The sequence below is a fragment of the Amborella trichopoda genome, chromosome 7 (genome assembly GCF_054954075.1).
Source record: "Amborella trichopoda isolate Santa Cruz 75 chromosome 7, AtrichopodaSantaCruz75HAP2 v2.0, whole genome shotgun sequence".
Taxonomy (NCBI): domain Eukaryota; kingdom Viridiplantae; phylum Streptophyta; class Magnoliopsida; order Amborellales; family Amborellaceae; genus Amborella; species Amborella trichopoda.
This window is the reverse complement of record NC_142342.1, coordinates 10719203-10727006: the sequence shown is the minus strand read 5'-3', so window position 1 is coordinate 10727006 and position 7804 is coordinate 10719203. Positions and strand designations below refer to the sequence as shown.

The 7804-nt window shown below is 40.7% G+C and overlaps 1 non-coding gene across 1 annotated transcript; it reads right to left on the bottom strand.

Annotated features, from left to right (window-relative positions):
- Positions 1 to 1279: 1279 nt before the first annotated feature.
- On the bottom strand, positions 1280 to 2905 carry LOC18444044 (zeatin O-glucosyltransferase). Its single transcript, XR_016058920.1, has one exon. It is a non-coding gene; the product is annotated as a zeatin O-glucosyltransferase (transcript).
- Positions 2906 to 7804: the final 4899 nt, after the last annotated feature.

The following is a 7804-nucleotide window of genomic DNA, read 5'->3' as shown; positions in this document are numbered from 1 at the left end:
AACCTATTTTCATGCCAGTCCGTTATAACGGTAAAAAAATTTAGTCTGTACATAAATTTCCCTTGTTATTGTTAAGTCCATCTCCTCAAGAAAAAAATAAAATAAAAAAATCCTTTTTCTAGAAGAAAGTTATACTAGAGTATTTTTTTAGGGTGCAGTTGGCATACAGATGCATTCGTAGGTGTAGAGGTAAGGTGCACCTCCAAATTTTATCATGGTATATAATTTTGATGTAAAATGTTATGAGGATTATCTAAAAATCTATTTTTATATTTAACTATAAAATTTTAAATTTTAAAAATGGCTAATTATGAGATACAATGTGGGCATCTAATCTCACCGATAGTATATAATTCTGTGCTAATGTTCCTACACAAGTGATCAGAAATTATAAAATTATGTCATCATTCGCAGTAAACGTTTTCCCGCTTCACCAAGGATATGAGGTTGATAATTGAAGAAGACTCAAAGAGAATTTTGGGGAAGCTGATTCCTCTCATCATCTCATATTTATAAAAACGGAAAATGTTTTGAAAGGGATGCAGTCCTATCAAAATAAATAACGTCTCACATTAGTTTTGGTACTGAAAAACCTTTAAATCGATCATCTTGATCTGGAGCATTATCGTTAGTGAGAAAAAATTTAGTATTTCAAGCCCTTAAAATAATGTATATCATAACATATTATCTAGACTATCTACTTCGCTCTTAAATATAAGTATTCATGGTTTCACAAGATCCATACAATTTTTTGAACTTTAAATTTTCTAGTCAGTATTGAAAATTGTTTTTCGATGTCTAAAATGCTTTCTAAATGAGGATTCTAGATCAGGCTTTAGTATGTTTTCCAAAAGCCTAGGTCTCATAAAAAGTGCATTCGATAAAAAATATAAAATTATTTTAAAATACATAAAATAACCAAATGCCCTTAAAATTTTGAGATTCCTAAAGGTATTTTGTCCTTTTCTGTACTAATTTTAAATTTCAACAGGTAAATAGAGATTCTTTGGTTAATTGGGATTTTGAGAATCACAAAGATATTTTGTCCTTTTCTATACTAATTTTAAATTTAAAAAGAAAATAGAGATTCTTTTTTTAATTTCCCAATTTTTAATGCTCATAGATCCTGAGAAAAATAAAATAAAAACATATACACCTGTAGCCAATCATGTAGGTCTTCGTAACCGAGTCCAACAAATACAATAAATAATGTCTACAAAGATCATTTATCTTTTGAAAGCTACAATTATTTCTACTGATTAGATGTCAAATTGAAGAATTTGTTTTTTTAAGACTTTGTGTCTATCAAACGACACTCTTATAATCACCCGTTTTGAAATTTGAGAGACAAGAATAATTGAGACATCCTCGTACAAAAGATAAATTGTCTTTTTGTAGACAATCTTAAATAATGAATATCGAATAGAATTGTCTTAAGGTCGAGAGATAAGTTCGAGAAAGGAATCAAAGGCGGTAGAGGACGTCCCACCCTTGCTCACAGCCTTTCGGGCGGTGTCCCTCAGCTCTGCCCCCTTCCTCCTTCCTCACCGCCCTCTCCACTCTCTCTGTCCTAACAATGTCGTCCCTCTCATGCCACTCCTTCACCGCCGACCCCACCCCAAGCACCCCTGTAAGTAACTGCACGTTCACTGGCTGGTCCGAGTGCATAGGCCATCCCACCATGGGAACACCCATGGTGAAGCTCTCCATGCATGAGTTCCACCCGCAATGCGTGAAGAACCCGCCTGTGGAGGGGTGGCGTAGTATCTCCAATTGGGGTGCCCAGTCCCTCACTATCAACCCTTTCCCCTCGTACCCTTCTGGTAGCCCCCGTGGACCCTCCGCCTCTCTCCCAGCGAATACATCCCCTTTTTCGGCGTATCTTAGGACCCAAAGGAAGGGCTGCCCGCTGGCTTCTAATCCTTGTGCTAGCTCCCTCACCTGCACTGCTCTCATTGATACAATGGTGCCAAATGCGACATACACCACCGACTGCTGGGCTTTCTTGTCCAACCACTGCAGGCATTCATGGAACTTGTGTGGCTCTTGATGCTCCTTCCGCAAAAGAACTGTCGGCCCCACTGCCCAAACATGGAGACCGGGCGATCTCTCTGCCATCTTGCTCAGGAACTGACCTTCAAGGGCATGGAAGGGTTGAAGAGCAATCCCCTGTCGAGGTGTTGGAACCTCACAGCGCGCGGCAAGAAGTCCATGAAGCTCTCATTTATAAAACTACGCAATATAGGAGGTGACAGGCCGGGCACGACAGGCTCCGGATGGTCATCTTCTCCCCTCCGAAAGCATACAGCAGAGCACGCGCTGATGCAATGGTAGCTGTACGACTCGAAATTGAGGCACTCAGCAGCTGCACGAGCAGCCACAGACATGAGCATATCGTGGACAACTACCACACTACGGTGGGAGCCCGCGAGTTTGCAGACAAGGGTAGTAAGTGGGGCAAGGAGCTGCTCAGTGGCATCAAAGACAGGTTGGAGGTGGCCTGGGAACTTGTTGGGGTACTCGGGGTCCGGTGGCAAATTACGAAATTCAGGGAAAGAGAGGATGTGAAACCGGAGATTGGGAAGGGAGGTGCAATCCAAGCCACTGAAGCGGTGAGCCGCCTGTCTTGTCTTGCGTGGGTCTCAGAGCAAGCGAAGACCACCGGCAGGCCATGCTCTTCAAGCACGCAGGCGAAGGTGAGCAGCTGGTTGAGGTGGCCCTGCGCCGGGAAGGGTACCACTAGCACCACCACCCCATCCCTTGGGACCTCTTGACCTGAACCCAAGTTGAGGTCTGGAGGAGCACTCATTGGGGAGGAGGATAATGTTGCTTTGTTGGCCTCAGCTGGTTCTTTGATTTATGGGGGCGGAAGAAGTTATGGGTCCTAGCCCATGCATCACCTTCAATTATTGACTATTGGTGTGGGACCGTTGATTCTATGTCTGTCACCCATGCCTTCCACCAAGCTATGTTCCTACTGATATTGGGGAAACAACATCACCAAGTGTCCTGATCCGGCCATAAAGTATTTTGAAATCAATTGATTTTTCGGAAAATTACAAAAAAAAACTAGACTATACTTTTCATGCAACTTGTCCCAAAACTTTTTCTCTCCAAAATACATTTTTTATGCAAATACCCCCACCAAAAATAAAAAATAAGAAAATACCTAAACTACCCTCCCCTATTTTTACCTTACCTACACCTTTGTCCTCTATCCCATGAAAATAGGGCTCCGGCGCTGTCCAACAACTATCCCATCAAAAGAGGTAATTTTTAAAGGCCATACAATAATTCAAGGTATGGAAAATCTATTAGTCAATGTTATAATTGCAAAAAATATGGCCACTATAGTTCCGAGTGTAGATACCGTTCCCAAATGATGTATTTGAAAAAGCTAATTTTGTTGAAAAGAAAAATTATGAAGAAGAACCAACTTTGTTATTAGCTTATAATGATAAGAATGATAATCGAATGGATACTTGGTATCTTGACACTGCTGCAAGCAATCACATGTGTGCTAGAAAGGAATTGTTTGTGGAATTGAATGAATTAAGTCATGGGCATGTAACATTTGGAGACTTATAAAAAAGACCCTTAAAAGCCAAAGGTAAAATTTTGATAAAAATGAAGAATGGTGGTCATCAATTTATTTCTGGTGTATATTATATGTCAGACATGAAAAATAACATTTTGAGTGTGGGGCAGTTTTTGGAAAAAAGGCTATAATATTTTTATAAAAAACGGTAGCCCTTACTTGAGGGACCAAAAAAACAATTTGATTGCCAAAGTGATTATGACTAAGAAAAGAATGTTTCCAATGAACATCAAAAGTGAAAATGTGAAATGCCTCAAATCTATTTTGAATGATGATTCATGGTTATGGCATTTTCGTTTTGAGCATCTCAATTTTGGTGGTTTGAAATTGTTGTCAAAAGCAAAAATGGTGAATGGTTGGCCATGGTTCAAGCAACCAAATGGAGTATGTGAAGGGTGTATTGTAGGAAAGAAATATCGAGAGAGCTTCAAGAGTGGAAAATCAAGGAAAGCACAAAAGCCTCTCCAACTCGTGCATACAGATGTGTGTGAACCACTTGAGCCCATTTCACATAGAAAAAGTCGGTACTTTCTAACTTTTATTGATGATTATAGTAGCAAAACATATGCTTATACCCTTAAAGAAGAATCGAAAGTTTTTGATGTGTTTAAGGAATTCAAAACTTTTGTGGAGAAACAAAGTGGTTTTCAAATTAAAATGATAAGATCAGATAGAGGTGAAGAATATAATTCTAATGCTTTCCAAAATTTTTGAAGAGAACATAGAGATTGCCACCAAATAACCACATCCTACACACCACAACAAAATGGTGTGGCGGAAAGAAAGAATATAACTATTTTGAATATGGAAAGATGCATGTTAAAAGAAAAAGAAATGCGAAAAGAATTTTAGGCCAAGGCTGTTGCTTGTGTGGTATATTTGTTGAATAGGTGTTCCATAAAAGGTTTATGGTATAAGACACCCAAAGAAGCTTGGAGCTCCTACAAGCCAAATGTAAAGCTCTAAGAATCTTTGGGGGTGTGGCTTTTGCTAAAATTCCCGAAGAGAAAAGGGAAAAGCTTGATGACAAAGGAGAAAAGTGTGTATTCATTGGCTATAGAGAAAACACAAAGGGTTACAAGTTATACAATCCTATCACTAAAAAGGTACTCTTGAGTAGATTTGTGATTTTTGATGAAAATGGAGTATGGGATTGGAAAAGTAATCAAGAAAAGAAAACTATTGAGCTCAATGAAGTGGAAAATAAGGGACAAGTTGAGCATCAAGATGGCTCTTTGAGTCCTATTCATGATGCTTCTTCAAGTGGCCAATCTATTTTAACTAGTAGTTAATCTCATAAGCCCATGAAAACAAAAAACTTCAAGAAATTTATTCGGTTGCTCGTAGACTTGATGTTGAAAATGAAGATCTCACATTGCTTTATCTTTATGCAGATTTGGATCCTATTGATTTTGATGAAGCATGTAAAAATAAAGTGTGAAAAAAGGCCATGGATGAAGAGATTGAAGCAATTGAGAGGACTGACACATAGGAGCTTACAATACTTCCTAAGGGCCACAAATCAATTGGTGTGAAATGGATTTACTAGACAAAGAGAAATGCTTATGGGGATATCGAAAGGTATAAAGCAAGGTTAGTTGCTAAAGGGTACATGCAAAGACCCGAAATTGACTATAATGAGGTATTTGCCCCCATTGATCGTTTGGAAACTATTAGATTAATCATTTCTCTTGCAGCCCAAATGAAATGAAATTTTTTTCAAATGGATGTGAAATTGCCATTTTGGAATGGTGTTCTTGAAGAATATGTGTATATTGAACAACCAATTGGATATGTGAAAAAAGAGCAAGAAACTAAAGTATACAAATTGAAAAAGGCTCTGTATGGTTTAAAAGAAACACCTAGGGTATGAACATCCCCTATACATAAAGAAAAATGGAAATGGAGGCATTTTGCTTGTTTGTTTGTATGTTGACTTGATCTATACGGGAAATAATCTGGGCATGTTTAAAGAATCCATGATTAAAGAGTTTGAAATGACCGACATTGGGCTCATGTCTTATTTTCTTGGCATTGAAGTTAAACAAATGGATGATGGAATTTTTGTATCACAAAATCTTATGCAAAAAAAATTCTCAATAAATTTAAATTGGAGAATTGTAATCCGGCAAATACACCGGTAGAAAGTGGTCTCAAATTGAGAAAAGAAGGTGATGGAGAAAGGGTTGATCCTACATTTTTCAAAAGTTTAGTGGGAAGCCTCCGATACCTAGCATGTACAAGACCGAATATTCTCTATAGAATTGGTTTGGTAAGCCGGTACATGGAGACTCCAAATACCTCTCACTTGAAAGCGGCAAAAAGGATTCTCCGGTATATCAAAGACACATTTGACCATGGTTTATTTTATTCATGCTCTAATGTTTGTGATTTTGTAGGTTTTGTTAATAGTGATTGGGCCGAAGACTTGGATGATAGGAAAAGCACTTTCGGGTACAAGTTCTATATGGGAAGCACGACATTCACATGGTCATAGAAGAAACAACCGATTGTGACACTATCAACTTGTGAGGTCGAGTATGTAGCCGCCACATCAAGTACGTGTCATGTATTGTGGTTACGGAATCTTCTTAAAGAGCTTTTAAAGCCTCAAGAGACTCCCGCCAAAATCCATGTAGATAACAAGTCGGCAATTGCATTGGCAAAGAGCCAGGTGTTTCATAAGAGAAGCAAGCACATTGATACATGGTTCTATTTCATTCGGGACCAATTGAAAGAGAAGAAGGTTGAACTTGTTTATACAAAGGCGCAAGATCAAGTTGCCGATATTTTTACAAAATGTCTCAAACATGAAATGTTTCAAAAATTGAAATTTATATTAGGAGTAACCAAGTTGGAAAATCAAACTTAAGGGGAAATGTTAATAATAAGCTTGATTATGTTCAAGAGTATTTTGGGTATTAGATTTAAATGCAAGGGAAAATTTGAGAAAGTTATGTTAAGGGTAATTTTGAAATGATGTAAAAGAATTGTGTAGAGTTTTTAAGGTCACAATTCCAAGGTTGAGAGAGAGGAATACCAAGATTGAGAGAGAAGAGTCCCAAGATTGGGAGAGAGGTGTCGAAAGCAGGCAATGCATGCAAATTTGAATTGGGAATGAATGAAGTCTAGAATTTTTTTGAATAATCTTATAAGCGCTCCTCTAGACCCCAACTTAGGTTCAAGCCAAGAGGTCCCAAGGGATGGGGTGGTGGTGCTACTGGTACCCTTCCCGCTGCAGAGCTACCTCAACCAGCTGCTCACCTTCGCCTGCGTGCACGCCCAGCATGGCCTGCTGGTGATCTTTGCGTGCTCCGAGACCCACACAAGACAGGCCGCTCACCGCTTCCGTGGCTTGGATTGCACCTCCCTTCCCAACCTCCGGTTTCACATCCTCTCCTTCCCTGAATTTTATTTTGCCACTGGACCCCGAGTTGCCCAACAAGTTCCCCGGCCACCTCCAACCTGTCTTTGATGCCACTGAGCAGCTCCTTGCCCCACTTACTACCCTTGTCTGCGAACCTGCGGGCTCCCACCGTCGTGTGGTAGTTGTCCACGATATGCTCATGTCTGTGGCTGCTCGTGCAGCTGCTGAGTCCCTCAATTCCGAGTCGTACAGCTACCGTTGCAGCAGTGCGTGCTCTGCTATATGCTTTCGGAGGGAAGAAGATGACCATCCGGAGCCTGTCGTGCCCGGCCTGTCACCTCTTATATTGCGTAGTTTTATAAATGAGAGCTTCATGGACGTCTTGGCGCGCGCTGTGAGGTTCCAACACCTCGACAGGGGATTGCTCTTCAACACCTTCCATTCCCTTGAAGGCCAGTTCCTGAGCAAGATCGCACAGAGATCGCCCGGTCTCCATGTTTGGGCAGTGGGGCGGACAGTTCTTTTGCGGAAGGAGCCTCAAGAGCCACACAAGTTCCATGAATGCCTGCAGTAGTTGGACGAGCAAGCACCGCAGTCGGTGGTGTATGTCGCATTTGGCACCACGGTATCTGTAGAGGTGAGGGAGCTAGCACAAGGATTAGAACCCAGTGGGCAGCCCTTCCTTTGGGTCCTAAGAGACGCCGACAAAGGGGATGTATTCGCCAGGAGAGAGGCGGAGGGTCCTCAGGGGCTACCAGAAGGGTACGAGGGGAGAGGGTTGATAGTGAGGGACTGGGCACCCCAATTGGAGATACTACGCCACCCTTCCACAGGCGGGT